Source organism: Pinus tabuliformis, chromosome 9 (assembly GCF_031772625.1).
Source record: "Pinus tabuliformis cultivar Carrire ecotype Pingquan chromosome 9, CPIR1, whole genome shotgun sequence".
In the NCBI taxonomy this organism is placed as follows: Eukaryota; Viridiplantae; Streptophyta; class Pinopsida; order Pinales; family Pinaceae; genus Pinus; species Pinus tabuliformis.
In genome coordinates this window covers 20,258,121-20,269,149 of record NC_142307.1, presented here as the reverse complement: position 1 = coordinate 20,269,149, position 11,029 = coordinate 20,258,121, and the positions used below count along the sequence as shown (strand labels likewise).

The 11,029-nt window shown below is 37.6% G+C and overlaps 1 pseudogene; it reads right to left on the bottom strand.

The window, feature by feature from the left end:
- Positions 1-9,501: 9,501 nt before the first annotated feature.
- LOC149146905 (exocyst complex component SEC6 pseudogene) lies at positions 9,502-10,349 on the bottom strand (annotated as a pseudogene).
- Between the last annotated feature and the right edge of the window lie 680 nt (positions 10,350-11,029).

Below are 11,029 nucleotides of genomic sequence, written 5' to 3'. Positions count from 1 at the left end.
AAATGATCTCTTTCGTTATCCCTCAATGGCGTAGCCAAGATTACACATCCTTATGCCACCGTCACTTGATCGAAGGTGATTTTGGCTAGAGTTTGAAGCAATTTTAAGAAGTATCTTGTCTTACATGTTGTTTAACCTCTTCTCATACATTCAATAGGGAAAAACTTACTTCTATAAGGAGGATAGGATGGAGTATATTTTCTTTAATTTTGAAATTATAGGTTATAAATTACTTTTGGATATATTTTATCTTTCTTTATGATTATCTAGAGATATTGCATTCTAATTCGAACTAAATCGCTATATAAGTTGTTACACATCTCAATGATTTCAGAGTGGGAAAAATGAAGGAATCTGCTTATAGGAGTAGTTATATTAGTTGGGCCTAATTTGGAAAATTAGGGTTTAAAAACTTTTGGGGCTAGTTTGAGGCCTTGAATAAATTTATAGGGAGTGAAATTTCCCTCCTCAAGTGCAGGTCGCCGTGACAATATTCTACGCTTAGATACCTTTGTAATGGTGCAAGAAATGTTTCAATTATAATTCAAATGCAAAAGTTATGCCTCTTGAAAATTGACCTATCGTTTTTCACCACCATAATTCGAGAGGATGACATGTTAGCCACCATTACTCTTGGAAAAGGTGTTAGCCACGTGAGGACTATGATGAAGACTGTAGAAAGTTCAAGTTGTAACTCATGTTGAGGGTTGAATGGGTCAAATATAACCCCTAGTTGGCTATCGTTGTGTTATAATCAAACCACTAAAAGGAAAAGGGGTTCGATTTTATTTGCTTTCATTTTGTTCCATAGTAGAGTAAGGTAGTTGAGTGTGGATAGAGAGAGAGACCATAACAAATGGGGTTTGTGTTCTATAACAACCCATGAGCGGCAAGTCTCAGGCAATAACAAATTTAGAATCTAAAGGGAATCAACCCTTAATAGTATAGATTTTGGTTTATTTTCATAATTTGTTGTGACGAACTATCTAGTAGAATATCCACAACCATTTACAAATCATATTGGTATTAGAGCAGGTTTCTTTAGTTATTTTTTAGGAAGTTGCAGGGGATCATATTGATTTAAGGAAAAAGTCATAAAACCCTAGCCATGGCCAATGAATCAATTTATGATAACCTTTGAGATTCAAAAAAGGAGAGGTTTACATGGCTGGAAGTGCAAATCAAAGATATAAATTGTAATGTGAAACTTCTCATGGCAACCATAACTAATAAGCTTAGGCTGACCAAAGAAGATTGGGGGTTCCAACTCAAAGGTTAGATTTGAGGAAAAATTAGGGAATTGGAAAGAAGTAGAGGAGGAGTGCAAGAAACCCAAAAAAGAGTGGTAGAATTCAAGTGTCATGAACCAGTCTCTCTTTAATATGGAAGTGAAGGTGGATATCAAGTCGTGTCAAGGTGAGATAGATGCTTTGAAATTAAAACATTGGTTGCAATGAATATAAATTTATTTTAGTGTTCACCATGTAGAGGAGGAACATAAAATTTCATTTGCTCAATTGAAGTCAGAGGGCCATGCCCTCACATGTTGGAAAGCCACATGAAAACCCTTAGGTTGGAGGGGGATCCTCCAATAGATGCGTGGGGGGGTTTTAAAACTCTCATAAAGTCCTAATTCTACCCTATCGAATATGTAGAGGACTAATGAATCTGGTGGCATCACTTTAAGCAGAGATAGGGTAGAGTGTATAGGAATACACCACAAAATTCAAGAAGATGGCAATAACGTTGGGCATCTCTCCCAACAACCCATATCTACTCCTCGAGTAGTTGGGGGGTCTACATAGCCATTTGCGAAAACAATTGATGATGTTCAAACCCATAATGGTGGACGATACTCACATACAAGCACAATACCTAGAAAACATAAGTTAGAAGAAATGTAATCAAGTGGTTTGAAGCAGAAGGAACACCAAGAAGCTTCTAAGAAGGGAAAATGAAGCAAAAAGGGGATGAGGATAATATAACAACAACAATAACACACCAATGCAAACATAATAACAACCACTATAATATTGATGGTCACACATAGGAGAAGTGCTATAAATTGCATCTAGAGCTCAACCTGGAGAACCAAAAGAAGGACGTGAAGAAGAGAAATCTCATAACCACATATTCGAGCAATCAGGTGGAAAGTAGCTCAGAATTGGACAAGAATATTGTTTGCACTTCGGTACAAAAGGGGGTGAATATAAATAACATCCATCAACAAAAAGAGAAGGTGATAACCAAACTATTCCATATAAATATACAAGTGAAAAAGACAAAGATGCTTTATTCGACTCAAGATCATAGTGAAATCTTATAGCAATAGATTTGGGAGACAAACTTCAATTAGAGGTTCAAGACCATCTGCTGACAGGGAAAAATGTACTGCCAATAGTAAGGTGGTCTCACCAGTGTGAAGTCACAATTAGACCTCACAGAGTTTGGGATGGGAACCCCTCCGATATGTGGGCCCGACTACCACCATGTATGTTTTCTCTTGGTTATCAAATGCAGAGATATTAGAGTGAAGGGAAGTGTGAAATGCCTAGAGAATGAGGACTAAATCAACCCATTGTTGACAAACTTGCAAAACAACGTACAAGAACAAAGCAACAAAACAATGAGAAGAGTATGACTCAAGAGGAATGAGTTAGTTGAGACCATTTGCAACATGCTAGTAAGAAAGTACTAGAGGTCAACTGCAAATTAGTTCATAGTTATTTACTAGCATCTGCATGGAATAAGAAAGCAAAGATTCAAAAGCAAACATACAAGCGATAGCCATGAACTAGTTCATCAACATACAACCAATATGAAAGCACACATGCACACACAATATTGGAAATATTGAATATCCATTATAAACACCATGAAAGTGCACAAGAATTAATTTCGAAAGTGAAAAGCTTCTCAATAATATGTTGCAAATACAATTACATTTGCTACAAACCCATCAAATTCCAGTAATGGAATGAGGGATGCTCATATCATCTCCAACATCAAACCCTAGCCTCACCACAATTTAGTCTAAATTCTACCAAGAGCGGAGTGCTTTCGGATCCCTAAGAAAAAACAACTATCTAAATGTTAACAAAGCTCAAGTGCTAAAAGTCCTTCTAAATGAGGCATGAGGGTATATTTATATAAATGGAGAGGTGACTTTTCACCTTCCTTGTGACCTTTCGTATTCCTTATAACCTTTTGTATTCCTCATATTGCCTTTTACATGGGTTTACATTTATTATTTCCATAGGCATGACAAAAGATATTTACAATTGTTAGGATATTCCGACACATAGGAAATAGTTAAGTACAACTTGGTCTAGTATAGAGTTAGGTAAAGTGTGTTTCTTTACTATGTACATTTTGTAACTTACAATCCGACGGTCACGATATGTAGTGATCCGACGGTTCATTCTCTCCTCGGTATTACCAACACTTGATCCGTGGCTTAACACCCGATTGGTCCATGATTTCTATTTAAGCGCATGGAGGGTCATTTGTAGGGTAATCCGTCTATGAGAGAAGCATATGTAAATTTTTATTCTTTTATTAATAAATTGCCTGAAGTGGCCGCATTGGCTCAGGTTGTGGACTGTTTCCCTCTTTGAGGGTTTTAACCACGTCAAAATACTGGTGTATTGATCTGTGATCTGTTTGTGAGCGGTGTCCTTTGGTGTTCTGTCTGAGGAACTTACCCTGTAAATTCCTACATGGTATCGGAGCTATTTGAGGGCCGCGTCCGTTGGTGATCCAAATCTGTAGCCGGTAGAACTGCATCCGACTGTCGTTTACTAGATCTACTGTTTCTGACTGCTTTCGGGCCGAGAGGACTGCTCTGTTGTGTTGGAAGCATCTGTTCTAGTGAGGAACCCCTTTCGTTCCACGCGAAAAAGGTTTCCGGTAACCCTAGCTGCGTCATTTTTAAGATCTGGAGGTATACAGTGTTTATTTGCAGTTTACAGTTATTTTCTCTCTGTTTATTTCAGTTTCGGTTTATTTAGCCTTTTTTATTTCCGGATCTATACCTTTCATTTCTGCGTATGCTCTTTGCCCTGCGACTCTGTGCGATCTGGGCAAATCAGAAACAGAAAGGAAGGATTTTTCTCATGCGTATGCTCTTTTTCGTTGCGCCTTAGTGTGATCTCGAAAAATCAGAAACATTGAAGAAAATATTTAGTTTCCGGCTAAAGCTAACTTTGAGCCGCAAGGTTCATTTTTGAAAATATTTAGTTTTTCGGCTAAAGCTAACTTCGAGCCGCAAGGTTCGTTTTTTTTTTTATGTCCGTGTTGGGTTTTGTGTTTTTTGTTTTGTAGGGAAAAAGAGCTTTCTCAAAGCAAGCACGCAACCCAAAGCATCAACCCCCACCCTCTCTCTCTCTCTCTCTCAAACTTTTTGTATAGCTCACTTGGTGCAAAGCTAATTTATGAGAGTAGAGGTCTTGGGTTCAAGTCTCCATTTTTTGAGGGCGGATTTTTTCATTTCCGCACATTCCCGCACTTCGTCGGCGACTTCATCAATTTTTTTTCAAAAAGCCATAACCTCTTCATCCGAAAGCCGTTTTCAGAACTGTTTTTTTTTAAACGGCCTAATTTTTCAAGATCTTTCCATTGGTACACTTAGTTTCAGCATCTACAACTTCAGTTTCTGTTAAAAATGGAAAGTCTGTGCCAAGTCATTCTTGATAGCACTAACTACTTCCAATGGTGGTCCTATATTGTGGATTTACTTAGAAGTAAAGGTCTTTACAGAATAGCCACAGGCCAAGAGACCAAACCGAAAGATGAAGATAAGGTAGCTAAATGGGCAAATAGGCAAGACCAAGCACGTGGGTTGATAGGGATGTCTATTTCTCCAGATCTTAGATTCCATATTGCAGAACTTGATACTCCTGATGAAGCACTGCAACAAATTACTAAAGTCATTGGAATTAAAAATGAACTTAAAGCCCATCAACTTGAAAATGAATTGCTTACATTGGGCCCCAATAATTTTTCTTGCATTGAAGATTTTTTGTCCAAGTTCAAGACCCTTAGACTTCTCTTGGAAGGTGTTAAGGTTAAGAAAGAAGATAGTAGCCTTATCTACTCCATTATTACTAAGTTGGGACCAGCCTATTCTGTGTTTGTTTCCACCTTCCATTCTACAAGAGAAGCCTTCATTTCTCAAGGAAAAACTTACAAGTCCCCTTCCTTTGATTCCTTTTGTGATTCTTTAATAAGAGAACAAGAAAAACTCTTACACCTTGGTCTTCTTCATCTTGGAAACTCTTCTAAGAAAGCATTAGCCGCCCAGCAGCAACCAAATCCAAAGAATCCTAAGAAGTTGTATCCTAAAAAGAATGGTCCTAAACCAAACAAGGGTCCTAAGCAATTTCAGCCTCAAAATGAAAAATCATTTCAACAAAATGATAAGACAAATAAAAACAAAGGGAAGAAGACTGATAGACATTGCAACTTTTGTAATCGAGATGGCCACTTAGAATCCAAATGCTTTAAGAAGATGGAAGCCTTGGAAGCAGCAATGAAGAAGCATAACATCCATTTGGAGCAATCTTCAACTTCAACTTCATCTTCAGGAATGGCACTTTCTGCATGTGGTTGTCAAGCATCTCGGTCTGGCTATGCACTAAATGTATCTTCTTCTTCTCATTCTCATGAGTGGCTCATTGATTCTGGAGCTTCTTATCACATGGCCAAAAACAAAGCCATGTTTTCTTCTTTAAATGATTGTAACACCAAAAATCTATATGTTGGTGATGATAGATCTCTTAGTGTTGTAGGGACTGGAACTGTTCATCTAGACAATGGTCAGTTTAATGATGTATTATGTGTTCCAACCTTATCCTGCAACCTTCTATCTGTGTATCAGATAACCCATTCAGGTGAAGGTAAAATCGTTGAATTTTCACCTCACGATGTTGTAATTAAGGACCTAAGAGATCCTAGACAGATTTTAGCTACTGGCATTGCTGATGATTCTACAAGGTTGTATAAGTTTCACAACTTTGGGTCATCAAATCTTCCCTCAGTATTTGTTGCTCATAATGATGAAGTGAGCAAACTTTGGCATGAGCGATTTGGTCACTTAAACTATCGCTCTCTTCAGAATCTATGTAAAGAAAATATGGTGACAGGTCTTCCCATCGTATCTTGCAGAGATGGTGTTTGTTCCGGATGTGTACTCGGAAAACATCATCGGGACAGTTTTGGAAAACGTGCCTCTTGGCACGCCTCAGCCCCTTTACAGCTCGTGCATAGTGATTTATGTGGTCCACTTCCAGTTGCTTCATTCTCTGGCTACAAGTATTTCTTAACTTTCATTGATGATTTCTCCAGACGCACTTGGGTATACTTCTTAAAACTCAAGAGTGAAGTATTTAACATGTTCTTAGCCTGTAAGGCCTTTGTTGAAAAACAATCTGGACATCAAATTCTTAAGCTAAGATCTGATAATTGTAGAGAATATGTTAAAAACACATTCATCAACTTTTGCACTGAGAATGGAATTCAAATGCAACATATTGTTCCATATACTCCACAACAAAATGGTGTAGCTGAAAGGAAGAATCGCACCTTAAAGGAAATGGCTAATTGTATGCTTCAATCTAAAGGACTTAGTCTTAATTATTGGGCAGAAGCAATTAACTGTGCAAATTACATAATAAATCGCACTCCTACTAAGGTTTTAAAGAATATCACTCCAGAAGAAGCATGGAGCTCAATCAAACCAGATGTAAGTCACTTTCTTGTTTTTGGAAGTGAAGCATGGGCCCATATTCCAGATGAGAAACATAAAGCTTTAGAACCAAAGAGTGAAAAATGTATTTTTGTTGGATATTCTGAAGATGTCAAAGGATATAGACTTATTCCACTTAAGTCCAAAAATGTTATCATTAGAAGAGATGTAAAGTTTGATGAAAATATATCGGCCTGCGAGCCTAGTTCGGCGGATGTGCCACCTCTCCCTATCTCTTCTACTTTTGAAAATATTTCTTCTTCAGATGATGAAAGCGAGGATGAAACTCCTCCCCCACCTTCTCAGGATCCTCCTTCAGCTCCTTAGCTTCCAAAGTGGGTCTGTGCTACTCGGGATGCAGCAGGTGATCTTGCCGATGATCCTACAGATCAGTGACGTGCACGTTCTCAATTCGAGAGAGCCTCTTCTTTACTGGCTCAAGATTCAGTGAATTATGATCCTGACGCCTTTGCAGATGCTTCAGGCCATCCAGATTGGGAAGCAGCTATGAATGAAGAATATCATTCATTATTGGCAAATGATACATGGGATCTTGTTCCTCTACCAAAGGGACGAAAACTTGTTAGATGCAAATGGGTTTACAGAACCAAGTATGGACCAGATGGGAAAGTTGATAAACATAAAGCTCGTCTTGTTGCTAAGGGTTTTTCACAAGTTGAAGGCATTGACTATACTGAAACCTTCTCCCCTGTTGCCAAAATGAACTCTATCCGCCTTGTTCTTTCCCTTGCTGCTTCTTTCAAATGGGAAGTCCATCAGATGGATGTTAAATCCGCCTTCTTGCATGGGGACTTGCATGAAGAAATCTATGTGGAACAACCTATTGGCTTTATACAAACAGACTCCAGCCTTGTATGTCGGCTTAAGAAATCCCTTTATGGTCTCAAGCAAGCTCCTCGAGCTTGGTATGCCAAAATGGATAACTTTCTTTTAGAAAATGGATTTTCTAGGTGTCATTCTGACAATACTGTCTACACCAAGAAAGTGGGCAAGTCTCTTATCATTCTTGTTCTTTATGTTGATGATCTTATCCTGACTGGTAGTGATCCCAACCTTATAAACCATGTGAAGTCTAGCCTTAAAAGGAAGTTTGAAATGACAGACTTAGGACACTTACATTATTTTCTTGGTCTTCAAGTCTTGCAATCCAAGGAAGGTATTTCCCTTTCTCAGTCCAAGTATGCCTGTGATATTCTACGCCATTTTCACATGGAAGACTGTAAGCCAGCCCCTTCTCCCTTTCAGTCTGGAGTCAAACTTTCAGTCACTTGTACTTCTCCTGAAGTTGATGCTACCTTATACCGTCAACTTGTAGGAAAACTTTTGTATCTAACCCATACTCGTCCTGACCTTTCCTTTGTTGTTGGCCTTGTTGCTCGGTTTATGCAAAACCCACGTGAAAGTCATTGGAAAGTAGCGAAAAGAATACTTCGTTATGTTTGAGGTACAATTCAGTTTGGGATTCATTACAGTGCCGAAGCATCTCCTCTATTGGTTGGTTTCACTGATTCCGATTGGGCTGGTGACCTTGATGGTCGGAAGTCTACTGCAGGTTATGTGTTCACTCTTGGTTCAGGACCTATTACATGGGCTTGCAAGAAACAAGGTGCCATTTCTCTTTCTTCAGCAAAAGCAGAATATCGTGGTGCCGTAGAAGCTAGTAAGGAAGCCTTGTGGCTTCGTCAGATCCTGTCAGAGTTTGGCTTTCAGCAGCAGCATCCGACTACACTTTGGTGTGATAATCAAAGTGCCATTCAGCTATGCAAAGATCTAGTCCAACATCAGCGCAACAAACACATTGAACTGCACATGCACTTCATCAGAAAGCTCATTCATGACCATGTTCTTGAAGTGCAATATTGTTCAACAGATGATCAAGTTGCAGACATCTTTACAAAGGCTCTCACAGAGGCGAAGTTCACTAAACTTCGATTTATGGTTGGAGTTCAGGAAGTTGTCACTAAGGGGGGATAGGCTCTAGTGCCTCCTTCCTTCTCCTATTGTGTCATATTTGTAAATCCTTCAATCCTATCCCAAGTTGTTCTTAAGGGGGGATGTTAGGATATTCCGACACATAGAAAATAGTTAAGTACAACTTGGTCTAGTATAGAGTTAGGTAAAGTGTGTTTCTTTACTATGTACATTTTGTAACTTACAATCCGACGGTTCATTCTCTCCTCAGTATTACTTACACTTGATCCGTGGCTTAACACCCGATTGGTCCATGATTTCTATTTAAAGCGCATGGAGGGTCATTTGTAGGGTAATCCGTCTATGAGAGAAGCACATGTAAATTTTCATTCTTTTATTAATAAATTGCCTGAAGTGGCCGAGTTGGCTCAGGCCGTGGATTGTTTCCCTCTTTGAGGGTTTTAACCACGTCAAAATACTGGTGTATTGATCTGTGATCTGTTTGTGAGCGGTGTCCTTTGGTGTTCTGTCTGAGGAACTTACCCTGTAAATTCCTACAACAATATCATATTCTTATAACTAAATCTTAAGGGGAAGTCAAAACACCTTTGAAGACCTATGGCACAATGAAGGAAGACCATGATTAGCTTATTTGCAGATCACAATCGCAATCATATATTGCAGTTGCAGTGATAGTCGTAGATCTCAGTCGCAAATTGCAGTCTTAGTTGTAGTCGCATATCACAGTCTCAACCGTAAATCGCAGTCACAAATTATAGTCATAGTTGCAAATTGTAGTCGCATATCACAGTCGTAGATTGCAATCACAGATTGAGATCACGTATTGCACTTGTAATATCTTTATACTCTGCAAATGTGATGTACAATTTGCAATTTGTGGCTTCCAATTTGACCTTTGCTACTTCAATAAAAGGTTTTGGAAGTATCTTCAAAATAAACCATGCACATGATGATTCCAACCCAATTTTAGTGACCGGCTCCATAAGACTTTACCTCTTAGTTTCCATAAAATCTACCATTTCACGAGTACAAAAAGAGCTATCTTATATAACATTATATCAGTGTTATGTTCTTGCACAATCTACACTTGTTCACTAAGAATTCTAACTAAAATCAACCGTTTTTGGAGTGTATAACTTCTCACCTTATGTTTTCTTTGGTAGGTTGCTTTTATCTATTTCTAATATGTTTGTATACCATATTTGTATTGTAGCGTGCACATGCTCAACACATGCATTCATAAGATGATCATTACACCACTTCTGGCACATACTTGAGCTAAATAAATGTCCACACCATACCTACAAGGAGATCTTGGTACTTAACAACTCATCATGTGACCTTCAAAATCTCAATGTTTGACAACTCATTTGCTTTGTCACTCAACAACCTAGCATTCGAGTGAATCTCTTAGCATAAAGCTACACCATAAGTTGAAATCTTGTAGGAAAACAGGTTGGCACAAAGTCATAAGTACCAGCGAGCTCTTATGCAACCACACGTGCCTCTTCTAATGTGACCTTCAAATCCTCAAAGCAAACTTTGAGAGCGAATTGTCAAAGCGTGCCTCGGCAGATTTCCCAATCCCCTCATAACATTTGCCTTTGCAGCGCTCCCCCTAGCCATTGATTTGCTCCTGGACTAAAACTTTTGATTGTCAACGCAATGTGTAAGTCAATCAAAATCCTTTAAAATTCAAAAGAGATACATGTGTGACTAGGCACCGAATTTTTTTTTAATAATATAATTTGCCTACCTTAAGCTTGAATGGTGCCCAAGTGACCAAAAACTACATTAAATATTAAAAAAAATTAATATCTTATTCTATAAAAAGTTATAATATTGAGAGTATTTTTAATGAAGGGTAAATCATGGGTTGAGTATGCTTTTAATGGCGCATAACTAATTTAAATTTTAAATTTAAATTCTATTAATTATATATATATATATATATATATATATATATGATATTTTTTATAAAAATTAAATTTAAATTTTAAGTTCACTTTTTAATTTATCTATTTTGTGTTAATAAATAAATTTAAATATAAAATATATATACAATTATTTTGATAAACGTGACATTTATTTGGGTAATTTTGAAAGTAAAATAATAAAAATGATATATTAAAAAATTGTCTACTTGGCATTATTTTATTAATTTCTTAATTTTTTCTTAGGTGGCTATTTTTTGAGTTCAAATTTCCTCTAATATCAAGGGTTTCCTTGATGCATGTACCAAAATGTGACGACTTTCCTTAGTGAGCTTAAAGAAATTTGATATGTGTCCTCATAATGTCTCCTCAAATTTTCCCTATGTACAATATACAT